Source organism: Mastacembelus armatus, chromosome 5 (genome assembly GCF_900324485.2).
Source record: "Mastacembelus armatus chromosome 5, fMasArm1.2, whole genome shotgun sequence".
In the NCBI taxonomy this organism is placed as follows: domain Eukaryota; kingdom Metazoa; phylum Chordata; class Actinopteri; order Synbranchiformes; family Mastacembelidae; genus Mastacembelus; species Mastacembelus armatus.
Genome location: NC_046637.1, coordinates 2,900,723 through 2,915,096, shown reverse-complemented (window position 1 = coordinate 2,915,096; position 14,374 = coordinate 2,900,723). Strand labels below are relative to the sequence as shown.

The window sequence follows — 14,374 nt, the reverse complement described above, 5'->3', positions numbered from 1 at the left end:
CATTTTCAAATCCATATGAATGGGCTGCAGAGGGTGACTCCAACCCTTAATTTATCCTGTCAGCGTTTCCCTGGTGGCTCCTGTGGAAAAGCGTTTTTAGTGTCAAGGGGAAAAAAAACCTGTAGAAAAAAAGTAGGTGGATAATTTGAAAACTGAGACAAGCATGATAAAGTTCTGGCTGGACAGGATAAGACAAAGAACCAGCACAATAACTCAGTATTGTTTACATATCCGATACCATACTCAAAAAACAGGGAAGGTGCATACAAATGATTACATGTAGTCTGGTTTGTTTAACAAAAGTAGATATTTTTAAGGTATGGTTTTTTGTTTTTAATTTTTTTATTTTTATAAAACATCCAGGTGTTTTTTTAGGCCACAAAGGAGATTTACTGTCATCTCATTTAACCGGTTCATTCAGTTTGTACGTCCAGGGGTAATGGGTTAACAGCGTTAACCTTTGTCAGAAAAAACATTTATATCCTTGATTTCTCTTGAGTCCTTGTCTAGTAGTGAATGTCATCTCTCATTACGTACCTACTTGTGTTTGTTGGTTTTATGTAATGGCTGAGAGTGACCTCCTAGATGTGTGCTGTGGTTTTGGGAAACACAAATGAGAACATGAGGGTAAGGCACCAAACTGAGGAAGAAAATATGACTCACACTATTAAAGGTACAATGTGTAATGTAAATATGTTGTCATTAGTGTCTAATCACCACAAAATACCAACCATTGCATTTTCTTAATCTTAGAATGAGTCTCTTAAACCTACATAGGGAACAGGGTTGCTGTTGCACCACCATGTTTCTACTGAAAAGTCAGCCAGAAGAATGGAAAAACCAAATAGGATAATAGCTGGGAACATGCAAACATCATCAGCAATACAAAAAAGGACTGGATATGATGCTGACACTCTGCCTTGTTTCCAATTTTTTCCAGTGGCCAATTGTTGTGTTACAGTGACAAATTCCCCCTTATCACAATGATGACAAATGATGTTGACAGGACACATCTAACTGCAAATAAGGTTGGTTTTACTCTTTCTGTTATAAATGTTTCATTCATTGAGGCTTTATATTTGTAATACCTACACAGGCCAAAAGACTACAGCACATTGGCAGTAGGATGCACAACCTGGAAGCAAGAAAACTTTTTTTTAGTTCATGCACCAAGTGAACAACAAGTCCATTATTCAGTTCCTATAATCCCCCCATGGCACATCCAGTGCAGGATTTAAAATATTTGTAAAAACGTGACATTGCGAAGATTTTATGAGGGTGGAAATGCATGTTTGTTAGACTATAAGAATAAACACACTGTGTTTTGGTAACACTGAATATAAACATAATTTGTGTTTGTTTATCCAACTTCTGCCCCCCCCGAAATAAAACCTTTTCAGAAAACTTGACAGGTCACCATGATGTAAATGTAAATTTAATAAGTGTCATTGTCAGCCATGATACATAAATTGTAAAACATGAAGACTTACTTGTGGGAGTACATTGCATTTGACCTGAGCTGACCCCTGACCCAGCAAAAGCCTCTAGAAAGAAAGTAAACAAGAAAGATGGTTTCCTGACAGTTCAGTGCAGCTCTGTTATCATCTCAAAGAAATTCATTCTGTGGGCAGATAATATTAAAAAAAAAAAACAGTTTCACAGTAGAAATTGAATACACATATAAAGTAACTGAAGTAACTGATTACTTAGCCTACAATTCTTCTTTATTTTTAGCTTATTTTAAAAAATGCAAATTAAAAATCTAAAATCTTAATGAGCACATATATTTGAAAAGTTTAAACAGATATTTAAAGTTCATGTTTCCTGGGTACAACTGGGAAAAGACATCCACAATAGAGCTTTATCTAGTCACAGCAAATGTGCAGTGTCCATGTGCTGCTAAAGTTAACCAAGAAAAGTGACATGATGCTGGTCACAGGCCATATTGGTCGGGAAGATAAGAATGGTTTCTGTTTTGGTAATGTGAAAATGTAACATGTCTCAAATCTCTCTCTCTCTCTCTCTCTCTCTCTCTCTATACATATAGATATATATATATATCTATATGTATATGTACTGTATAAGTACTGTGCTGTACTTGTATACTGTATACAAGAGAAACACAACAAATTGTGTTATGATTTTACTGGAAAGAGTCTGGCAAATGATAAATATTTGCCTTATTTCAACGAGCTCTGTCATTGGATGGCAGCATATCTAAACCACTCAGTGGGCGGAGACAGTTAATTTCCACTATGTCATGACAGACCTGGTGACCTTACTCATTCAGTGAGCAAATTTTAACACTAGAGCCCCTTATATAACTGAGCTCTTCATTTGATTTTATATTGTTGTGCTTTATTATGTTCTCAAACGTGGATTAATGGATTAGTATCTGCCACATTAGCATCCCCCAAGATGTGGGGGAAAACATTTTTCTCTACAGGGTGATCATGATTAGATGGTGTCATGTTTGAACTGTCCTATGCTGGCTGTGTGCTCTAAGTTTAAGGCCAGCCATTTTCCATATTAACACTATTTTCAACACTTCCCATAGAGATATTAAAATTAAAGTGAATTACCTATACTGATGGTTGACGTATATCATTCTGCAACCTGGATTATCTTATTTATCTGTTTTGTAGACCTCTTGCTGTTTAAAAGAGACTAAAACCACATTAGTGACACCTACAGCTGCAGTGTGTGACATGCTTCTTCATTACCAATCGTATGGCGCACTCACATAAGCACACTTGATTTTCGATAATGTGAAAAGTTATGACTGTTTTTAGCTTTGGGGCACACACACATAAATAACATTTGTGGAGCCACGGTTCTTCAGTTTACTAGGATCAATCTTATTGTAAGCACCGATTTGAGCCAACTGGTTGGATAGGCTCTGCCCTGGAAGCTTCCACAGTGAGGCAGGTATGTTTAAACCACAGCAACTCAGAGTAGTGATGTGTATTTCCCTCTCTGTGTAGTAGCTTTCAGAGTCCACCATTCCCATGCAGGAGTCCACCTGTGTATCTGTGCAAATGGGAATTTGCAAAGAACAAAGGCAGGTGCAGGTACTCCCTAGAAGTAATGCAGAAGACAGTATTCAGTCATAAATTCAGTACTACCTTCTCGGATTACTGTCTACCTCAGATGTCCACTGAACGCATCTACCTCCTGCTCCGTCTTTGTTAAGGTTCCAATGTAAACCGAAAATTTATCAGAAGCAGAACCTGCTGCTCATGTTCGATCAGTGTAGTAACAGATAATGCAACATTTCCTGCTGCAGCTGCTTCAGTGACTTTGCAGAAGAGACAAAGACAAAAAGTTTGTTTTGCATATGTATGTACAGAAAAGAAATCAATATAAATGAAAACAAAAATCACAATGTAGTGAATTTGATTGGCTTTGGAGTAAACGAAAACACAACTAGCTCTTCATCAGTGCTGACACAGAAGCTATTCAAGGTGTGTCACCAACTCCCAGTTGTCGTTTCAAACTCTGGGACATGAATTATTGACACTTGCTGTTGCCACTAGCAACCACAGGTGTCAATTTATGCTTATGGATCATTGTTCAATTACACATGGGCCACAGTGTTTTCTGTCTGCAATCTTTTTGTTGGTGGAATGACAGATGAAGATTTAGTTTTATAAATACTGATCATTCCAACTTAGACTGTTGTTTGTTATGGAAATGTCTTGTTAAATTTATGTCCCTGGGCATATAGACCCTAGCCCATCCTTGGCTTGCATTCAAAAGCTTCTAAATGCCAAAAGTCAGAGATGCCAACACAGACACACATGCACAAAGACAGACTGACTGACAGACATGCAGCACAGCAATTTCCCTGCATTGACATCATTTCTAAGCTTGTTATATAAGCAACAAGGACCAGATTTGTTTATGATCTCCATAAACACACAAACACATCTTCACTGCCTTTCAAAAAAAAAAAAAACTTAACTCAAATAAATGACACACACACACACACACACACACACACACACACACACAGCACACAGTGTCCTAAAGGCAACTTACAAATGACTCAGTATGCTGTTCTGAGCAGCCAGACATCTGCATACAAATGAAGTGGTCTGGTCTGGTTAATAAAGTGGCACTCACAGATGTCAGTCTTCTGCTATGATGCAGTCACATGTGTTGGCCTTTCCTCAGTTACTGTAGATCGGACTTGCTGATGCAGTTTTATTTTTCTGCACAGTGATGAGCATGAAAAGCAACTTGATAAAGGGGCTATTTGGAGATTTCTAACAAAGCATTATAATATGGTCAAACTGATAGTGACACCAGGGAGTAAATCGTGCTTGTACATGAGGAAGGGAGAGAAAGAAAAATCTCAACAAGGGCCATTTTTTAAGGATATACATAAGTCATGCCAAACCAAGCAAGGAAAGTTTATTTATGCAACACCTTGAACCAGCCAGCAGGTTCTAAGCAGAGCCATGAGCAACATGATCATATGCTGGCACAGAGCAGATGGTTTTCTATTGGACAGAACAGAAAGGAAAACAGTCTTGATGATGTGCTGGAGGTACAATGTTTTATTCTAAACTATGACTGAAAAAGTAAACAATGAAGCTGGTATAAGTCAGAGGAATGCAAGTGAAACTAAACCCTTGTCTACATATATTCAAACTGCTGTACAACTAGTTCTAGCACCTAGTCCAACCAGCTGTGTGCTAAGCCAAGCAGTTTATCACAAGTCAGGAATTGACATAATCAACAAGAAAAAAAAACAAACAGAACTATTCTATTTCATAAAGGACCTATTTGAGATTGACAGCTCTTCTAACACTAAACTGACAGTTGCTGGAAGTTTTACAACCACTTTTGTTCAAGGAACTAGTACCTTCCTGTTTTAACTCCTCTCACTGAAGATGTGCTGTGCTCTTAAAATAGAAATCTCCATTTCAAGCTTTGTGGTTTCAGTCAATTCCAAATCAATGCACCTAGTAATGGCTCATATTAGTGCAGGACGAACATTTCTAAAATCTTATGTTGGTACAGGGAAGTTTGAACATTTCAACACTCTGTAACAGGAACACAGTCATGATCATTCAGCATTAGTTTTGCTGATATCTACTGAAAAAAACACTGAATACATGTAAACGTATGCAAAATATTTTTCCTCCCTTTGTACAAATCAACGCAGATAGTTTTTATCAATAATGTAACATTCAGAGGGGCAATGTCAATCAAGTTGCATAGCCGTTAAATAATATTATAATTACATTTTGGTTCGTGATGTCTAATATTGACACAACTTGTGAAATGCTAACAGCAAAATGCAAAAGTCTATTCCCTTTACTCCTGAAACAATGACAGTGAGCTTAATGTTACATAACTGCTCTATTTGTACATTGTAAATCACCTGGCTTCAGTACCAGATGCCCCATGAGAGGCAATTTGTCTTGGAAAAGATTTTCTTTGTTTTTTCCTTAATTACACTGTAGAGTTTTGTGATCACTCATTAACCTGTGCAAAGGACATCAGATGTACAAATTTGCACTTCCATGCAAATTCCAGTCTATGAATGCCCAGTCATTTACTTGGATGCAAACTAATATGGTGCAGTGGAGGCTGTGCCTTGTTTACTTTTTGCTCTTACCCAAATCAGCGTGGAGTCCAGGCAAAGTCTTAATTCAGAAGAAATTACCGCAAGCAACAGATCTTAGAAATTACTTTGGCGAGTATATTATTGTAGGATTGTTGTTATAGTTACAAGTAAATAAGCCACAGCTGTTCATGATGAACCTGCTCTGTTGGATCAACTTTGTACCAGAGTCAGTACAAGAACATGCATTTACCCTCAGTTTATCTTATCTTACAACATCATGTTAAACTGCTCCTGGTGAGTTTATTAAATTTTACATGTACAGGGGGTAGGGAGTTAATTCACTTAAAACATTGTCTATGGACAGCTTTAACTCTGCTGGAAAGTCTGCTAATACACTGATTGTGTGTCTTTAAAACATGAATTAATTGAGTCTCATTCATTCAACTTATCATTTTTAATCAGATCAATTTCTTTTCTATTTTCACTTTAGATTTAAATTTAAAATGCTGAATTTGATTATATTTAATATTTTAGTTAATATATAATGATAGTAGTAACTACAGTAGATTTCAATGCCAATCAAGAATCACACCAAAAAAGGGAAAAAAAAAGAATCCACGACACTCCTTAAGCTTCTCCTGCAGCGTAAAACTTGTCTCCATTGTGCATCTTCATTTTTACTATGCTCCAAACACTGTGCACAGCTCCTAGTTGTTGCATTGCTTGGCCCCAAAGCAAGTAAACACTGTGCTTGAAAAAAAAAACTTTTGAAATCAAACTAGTTCAGAATATATATATATATATTTTTTTGTGGCTTATTTTGACAACACTCTGGATATACAAGAGCAAACTGTCACTTCGAGATGATATAATCATCTCAGTGTTATGTAATACAGACTACATTTCTTATCTTAATTGTGTTGTGATGAGAAATGTAATTGTTGCCTTAATTACATTGGAACAAAGTAAGTTCGTACTGTACAAATGGTTTTGACATCGGACACCACAGTTCATATGCTGTCCCGCCTATGGTTAGGTTTATCAAACAATAACACAGTTTTTGTTGCGAAAAGCTCTGACAGCAGTTAAATGTTAATACTGTAAACACTGTGCGTTGTGCTTCAACTCACCAATGATGTTTTTAGTATCCAGACCACTCCACTTCAGTCCAGTCCACCTGCAATTTAAAAGATATTTTGCATATTATTACTGTGCATGCATGTTTCAACCTAGAAGGCATCTTCTGTCTGGCTGTACATAAACTTTAAATCTATTGTATACTCAACCCAGATTATGGATTTTTATTTTTTGTTTTTAATAAAGGAGAAGGTGTTTTGAAGGACAACAAAAAGTAATAGTAATACAAAGATTTTAGTTATTGTCCATCTGTGTGATAAACAATAGGTTGCCGTGAGTATGAAGCATGCTCTGCAGGCTGTAACACCATAAAGGCTGCTGTTGGTCTTTGCATGTTGCTGTTATTGGACTAGTAGTCATGTGACAGGAAAATGACAAACATCTAGATGATTGACTTCCTGGAATTGGCAGAGAGAAAGAACAAATGCCAGACTGCATGTGAATCTAATCTGTGCTTCCTTCCATTTTTTAAACTGGTGAGACCATTAAAATGTGTTGTTGTCTCTGCCTTCAGACAGTTTTGGAAAGTTTCTACCTTTTAGTTGCTGTATGTAAACTGCAGTGATGAACGTGTGACGATAGAAAAAGCAACAGTGTAAAAAACAGGAAGGCAAACTGGGGCTTTCAACGCCTAGTGAAGCTGGATTTCCAACACATCTTACTTCCTTAATGTCAAGTATGGCAAAACAGAACCTCAGAGTGAAACCTGATAAAGAGATGCTTAGTGTCAAAAGTGCAAACCAGGTGCTGTTTAAAGTGCAGTTTGGTTTAACAGACAAGTGAAGCTCCTGGTGTTGTTTTGTTGGTTTGTTTGTTTGTTGTGGCCAAGCTCCTTCTATGTTGCTTGTAATGTTGCATTCTCTTATCTCAGCTCACACAGTAAAACAGTGTCACATCACAATGTGACAGGGTCTCTGAGTCCATTCAACTGTCACACCATGTAAACAAAGGTTAACATTTAGATCCTTTCAATTTTGTAAATACTTAAAAAAGTACAGTTTGTAAATATAGTGATTCAGTATGCATTCTGATTTGTAAATGATTATGGTGGTTATATTTGATCCCCAACATCATTTAAAGATTTTTAACAATATAAGACTACATTTTCAATACAAGACTTCAATGCAATCCATCCAACAGTTGTTGAAATTTTTGACAGCCACAAATTTGAATTTTGTAATGATATTGAAAATGAGCATTCATAGTTTGGGGACTGTGGATGTTTGTATAGAATTTCATATAAATTCATCCAGGAAATTTTGAGATATTTCAGTCCCCCATGGAGCAGAAGACCAACATCCATGCCATCCACACAGCCATGCAAGAAGCATAGCTGAATATGTTAGAATGGTGTGTAGGCCAGTAACACCGGCATATGAGTAAGGACAAATGCAGCTACATGCTAAAATCAGTCATTCAGTCACTGTCCGAGTTTATCCTGAACATTATTTAGCTGGTTTCACTGTGCTTGGGTGGTGATTCTCTGAAAAGTTTTCCCTTATCAAAGCCTCATACCTAAATGACAAAATGGAGGCATGGTAGATTTTCATTCCATATTAGTAAGCAGGCAGTCAGTCAAACAGGCATTCCAGAGATTAGTGCCTGTCATCTGACCGCCCTGACCAGCCAGAGAAAGGGATTAAACCAAAATAAATGCACCACTTCCTAGTAAACACGAGCATTACCAGAGGGTTTCTGAGTTTCTGATCTGAGAAAAGAGCTGAGTCAATAGACTGTTCTCTATTTCCACCCATGCTCAATCATACATATACAGAAGACAACAGAGGAAGAGTTAGAAATAAACCCAATAAGATTAAATGATTGCATGAGCATTTAAAGCAACATGCTAGATGACCCAGCATAAGCAAATATTTAGTTAATGGTTTTGATAAGCTTCAGATTTTAGATTTTATGGCTGATATGATGTAATGTTTAATCTCTGCAAGTAATATTCATGCACATAAAGCATAGAGCTATTAAGATAGATAGATAGATAGATAGATAGATAGATAGATAGATAGAGAGATAGAGAGATAGAGAGATAGAGAGATAGATAGATAGATAGATAGATAGATAGATAGATAGATAGATAGATAGATAGATAGAAAGAAATAACAAACAGAAGTTTGAAACTGTTTCTAGAACATAGTGCAAGCAGTGACACTAAACTGATGCTCTAGAAACAATAGACTTCACTTAGTAAAACCTTTTGACATTGTTTAAAGCCTGGAGACTTTATCCCCTGTAGCACTAAACCCACTTCTCTCCCCACAACAAAAACAGCACACAATCTCATTAGTCAGTCCATTTCTCCTTCTCTGCTCATGCGTGATCTCATGCGCAACTGAATAGTCGCACAGCTACATGTGGTCATAAAATTAGGATTATTTAAAGGGCCACAGTACTGATCACATTTTTTTTAGCTGTAACTAATATATATATATATATATATATATATATATATATATATATATATATATATATATATACAGTGGGTACGGAAAGTATTCAGACCCCTTTAAATTTTTCACTTTGTGTCATTGCAGCCATTTGCCAAAATCAAAAAAGTTCATTTTATTTCTCATTAATGTACACTCAGCACCCCATCTTGACAGAAAAAAACAGAAATGTAGAAATTTTTGCAAATTTATTAAAAAAGAAAAACTGAAATATCACATGGTCATAAGTATTCAGACCCTTTGCAGTGACACTCATATTTAACTCACATGTTGTCCATTTCTTCTGATCCTCCTTGAGATGGTTCTGCTCCTTCATTGGAGTCCAGCTGTGTTTAATTAAACTGATTGGACTTGATTAGGAAAGGCACACACCTGTCTATATAAGACCTTACAGCTCACAGTGCATGTCAGAGCAAATGAGAATCATGAGGTCGAAGGAACTGTCCAAGGAGCTCAGAGACAGAATTGTGGCAAGGCACAGATCTGGCCAAGGTTACAAAAGAATTTCTGCAGCACTCAAGGTTCCTAAGAGCACAGTGGTCTCCATAATCCTCCAATGGAAAAAGTTTGGGACGACCAGAACTCTTCCTAGACCTGGCCGTCCAGCCAAACTGAGCAATCGTGGGAGAAGAGCCTTGGTGAGAGAGGTAAAGAAGAACCCAAAGATCACTGTGGCTGAGCTCCAGAGATGCAGGAGGGAGATGGGAGAAAGTTCCACAAAGTCAACTATCACTGCAGCCCTCCACCAGTCAGGGCTTTATGGCAGAGTGGCCCGACGGAAGCCTCTCCTCAGTGCAAGACACATGAAAGCCTGCATAGAGTTTGCCAAAAAACACATGAAGGACTCCCAGACTATGAGAAATAAGATTCTCTGGTCTGATGAGACCAAGATTGAACTTTTTGGAGTTAATTCTAAGCGGTATGTGTGGGAAAACAAGGCACTGCTCATCACCTGCCCAATACAATCCCTACAGTGAAACATGGTGGTGGGAGCATCATGTTGTGGGGGTGTTTTTCAGCTGCAGGGGCAGGACGACTGGTTGCAATTGAAGGAAAGATGAATGCGGCCAAGTACAGAGATATCCTGGAAGAAAACCTCTTCCAGAGTGCTCAGGACCTCAGACTGGGCCGAAGGTTCACCTTTCAACAGGACAATGACCCTAAGCACACAGCTAAAATAACAAAGGAGTGGCTTCGGAACAACTCTGTGACCGTTCTTGACTGGCCCAGCCAGAGCCCTGACCTAAACCCAATTGAGCATCTCTGGAGAGACCTGAAAATGGCTGTCCACCAACGTTCACCATCCAACCTGACAGAATTGGAGAGGATCTGCAAGGAAGAATGGCAGAGGATCCCCAAATCCAGGTGTGAAAAACTTGTTGCATCATTCCCAAGAAGACTCATGGCTGTACTAGCTCAAAAGGGTGCTTCTACTCAATACTGAGCACAGGGTCTGAATACTTATGACCATGTGATATTTCAGTTTTTCTTTTTTAATAAATTTGCAAAAATTTCTACATTTCTGTTTTTTTCTGTCAAGATGGGGTGCTGAGTGTACATTAATGAGAAATAAAATGAACTTTTTTGATTTTGGCAAATGGCTGCAATGACACAAAGAGTGAAAAATTTAAAGGGGTCTGAATACTTTCCATACCCACTGTATATATATATATATAATCTATATTTATTATTATTATCTTATATTTATTTACATAAATACTAACCATTTTCAATTCTTGCAAACCTTTTTTTTTAATTTTATTTTTTTCATTTCAAACAGCCATTTGTTTCCAATGATTTAGCAAGACCTGCTTGAGAAAGATAAATCCACCCATCCAGTGAACCCCACACAAATGGCAAATTGCTCATGTCATTTACTGTATATTTCTGATAAAACCAAATTTGTTTTTTGGAAAAATATGAACAAAACCTTAACAAAATTACAACCATACAGAGGAGGTACTATAGTTTTTTAAAGCTGTACAAAATGATTTCTGAGCATTAGAGGGCAGAAATGTCACAAAACCATATGCTGTTATAACTATGTTAGAAAACAAATAACTACTTACACATCCATGAGTATGGCGCACCATCATAATGAGCATTCACTTTCTTAATTAGCCACTCGTTGACTTAATATGTTCAGGTATTATGCTGCTGGTTTGCACAGATTTTGCCAATCTGACTCAATTTGACATGTGGGTTTGATGAGAGCTGAGTGACTCAACCATATGGTAGTTACAGCTGGAGAAACATTCAAATCTGGTTAAAAACTGCTCTGTGTTCACAGAGGAATACCAATTTAATGTAGGTAGGCTTAAAGCCAAAACCCATATTTTTCCTGGGTTAGCAAGGGGTTTAAAGGGGGTATAAAACCTAAAACCTAAAAAGGTTTGTTGGTTATAATCAGACTCTGCATGACTGCATCCAGTTTTGAGTTAGTTTTGTTGGTTAGTTTTGAGTCTATGTCAAGCACAATCATGTGAGCTGGTAGAGACGACACCAAACTGCTGGAAACTTGCCTGGAATTGTGGAAAGACATACAGTTGCTATTGATGTCAGAGACAGTTTTATGGTTGCACAAACAAACAAGGGGCAGGATGACATGCAATTGTTGCTGTCTTGTGTTTAATGATTTCAACTCAACACAGCAACCAGTGTGAACTCACAGTATTTTATTTAATGTTGCTGTATTGTGGATGGATATTTCCTCCATTTGTTTCTGCAAACTCGCTATCTCGGTACACAGCTCTTCAGTGTGGTTCAGTGCAAGATTAAGTGCAGCAGGCTCAAGAGTGGAGTAGTAGTCATGATCCTGGTGGCCTAAATCCATTGGGGGGTCCTTATTTTTGGACAGGCTCTATCAGATCCGTACTCTGAAAGTGTCAGCTGCAGACCCTTGTATGATTTCTAATTGTAAACGTGTCCCATCTGATGTTAACCACCCACATTTTCCGCAGTTCCTTGTCTTTGGGAAATGTGTGGAAACAGAAAATAGTTGAATCTGGCAGAAGCTGTACACCCTGGGACACGGTAGTGAAGGCTAGTGCTGCTATCCAAACGTGACTATTTTAAGACATTTTGGAGTCCTGGGGTAACGATTATACAATCTTCTAAACAAAAGTGCAAACGGAGCAAAATAAAAGGTAAGGGTATGTTGTTTATACAATCTTTTTAACTGGTCTTAGCATATTAACACACAGACGTACGCTAGGCGGTAGTTGGTAACCCGACTTAGCTTTCACCGGAAATACGTCAGACGCTACATGCATAGAACCCATTCAGTTCGCGGTAACCCTCAAACAACAGAAGAAGTAGAAAAAAGACGAAGAAGAAGAAGAAGAAAGCGATGATGATGATGATGATGATGATGATGATGATGACTACGACGACAACGAAATATAATGACGCTGCGGGTCCATAGCAACAGCTCCTAATGGCATTCAGGCCAACATTCGGTACCTTTGATGTGTGTTCTAGAATTCTGAAATAAAGCTTTATATCTGAATGCAGGTTCTTTAATTTACACGAACACAACAGTTATAACTACACACAGGAGACAGTAGAGCTGTTGAAAGAATTTCTGGGTAAGATGAAAATCCAGCGTACACCACGACCACAAACATGTGGGCAGAGAAATGTGGTGAGCCCTTTGGAGTGTGACCGCCCTTTACCGGCAAGAATTAGCGTTCATGGAGAAGCTCTCCATAGGATCAACAGAGGACAGAGACAATATTGTGTCGATAGTTTCTAAGTCTGTCCAGGACATGATAACGAAGGAGGTCAGTGAAATCACTGAGCCTCTTATGGATGACACGTCAGACCTTCTGCAATTGGAGTCTGTCTCCTCTCTGGAGTTAAAAATCATTGCGGGCAACATCGCTGATATAATTGTTGACCAAGTTCTAGATTTGGAAGAGGACAAGTGGAAATTTTCTCTGGACACACTCATGATCAGGATGAAGACTTTTTTTGCGAAGATGTTTGCCCAGGCCTCAATTCATCACATTATGAGACAACTGCAGAACGAATTCTTTGATCACACCCTGGAAAACAAGCAGTTAATGCAGTCTCACATGGCTTGCATTGACTCCCTGCTGCAAATAAATGAGGATGAGTCTGAGGTCAACTGGTTAAATGATATTTCCAGTGGTAAAGGCCTGGTGTTCTTAAGGTCTCTTAGTGACAGACTCACCAGCTTTGTTGAGGATTTAAAACTCAAGAGCATCACAGTCCCAAGTGAGACAAAATCATCAACCATCAGAATATATGTCACTGCATCGCATAAAACCATATGTGCTGACATAAAGAACAGACTGTGGCATTTTATTGGACAGATGAGGCTGTGGCTGAACACTCAGGCTGGCAGCCATGTTGAGAGGGTGAGGACACGTGTTGAACAGGACACATGGGCAACAGTGTCTTCGTCAGTACGTGAGGAGACACCTGTTAACTGGGAAGACAACTCACGAGCAGAGTTTAAAAAAGCAAAAGTCAAGGCAATTGTTCAGAAGCTGTATTCACGGCTCCTGAAGAAAGCAAAAATGAACATCCGTGTTGAACACTACACCATCACTGAGCAGCTGTTCAACAAAATATGGGCTGAAGTCGAATGTGAAGAGTTTTACATCTCCACAGAGACATTAAAACCTCTCAACAAGACCATCTACAAGGACCTGTGCAAGAGTTTTGGCTCCTTGCCTTCTTTGCAGCCCCATCAGCTGATAATTATGTGGTCTCCTGTTTCAAATCCCACCTTATGAAACCAGCACAAAGCAGCACCATAGGCAGTTTCTTCTCTAATGTGGGCAGTGTCATCCACAAGCCCTTCAGAAAGAAAAATCAAGTGTGTGTTTAATTGAAATACCTTCTACGTGAAATCTTTTCAGTTGATCTCCATCCTAAAATAATAATAATAATAATCTGAGGTTTTCTCTTTTCCCACCTCAAACCCAAGTCACTTCCTGCTCCTTTGGTCTCTGCTGCACAGAGGCTGGAGGAGCAAGAGGTCGCTTAAATTTCAGGACCACCTCAGGGGTTAGCAGTGGGAGCTCACAGGTATAGGGGAAGGATTTGATTCTCTGTCCTGACTGTGAGTTTACACACTGTGCACTGGGTGGTGTGGGTTTACACCGGGTGCTCCGGTTTCCTCCCACATTTTTAAAATTCATTCAGCAATTCAGCATGCTCAATTATAAAC

At 38.4% G+C, this 14,374-nt stretch overlaps 1 long non-coding RNA gene across 1 annotated transcript in view; it reads right to left on the bottom strand.

Annotated features, from left to right (window-relative positions):
• Positions 1-1,786: 1,786 nt before the first annotated feature.
• LOC113130297 (uncharacterized) overlaps positions 1,787-14,374 on the bottom strand; it is a 30,896-nt gene continuing 18,308 nt past the window's right edge. The window contains exons 3-5 of the long non-coding RNA XR_003295687.1: positions 6,709-6,755; positions 4,042-4,214; positions 1,787-3,078 (exon numbers count right to left, since the gene is read on the bottom strand). This is a non-coding gene — a long non-coding RNA (uncharacterized LOC113130297). The remainder of the gene's footprint in view (positions 3,079-4,041; positions 4,215-6,708; positions 6,756-14,374) is intronic.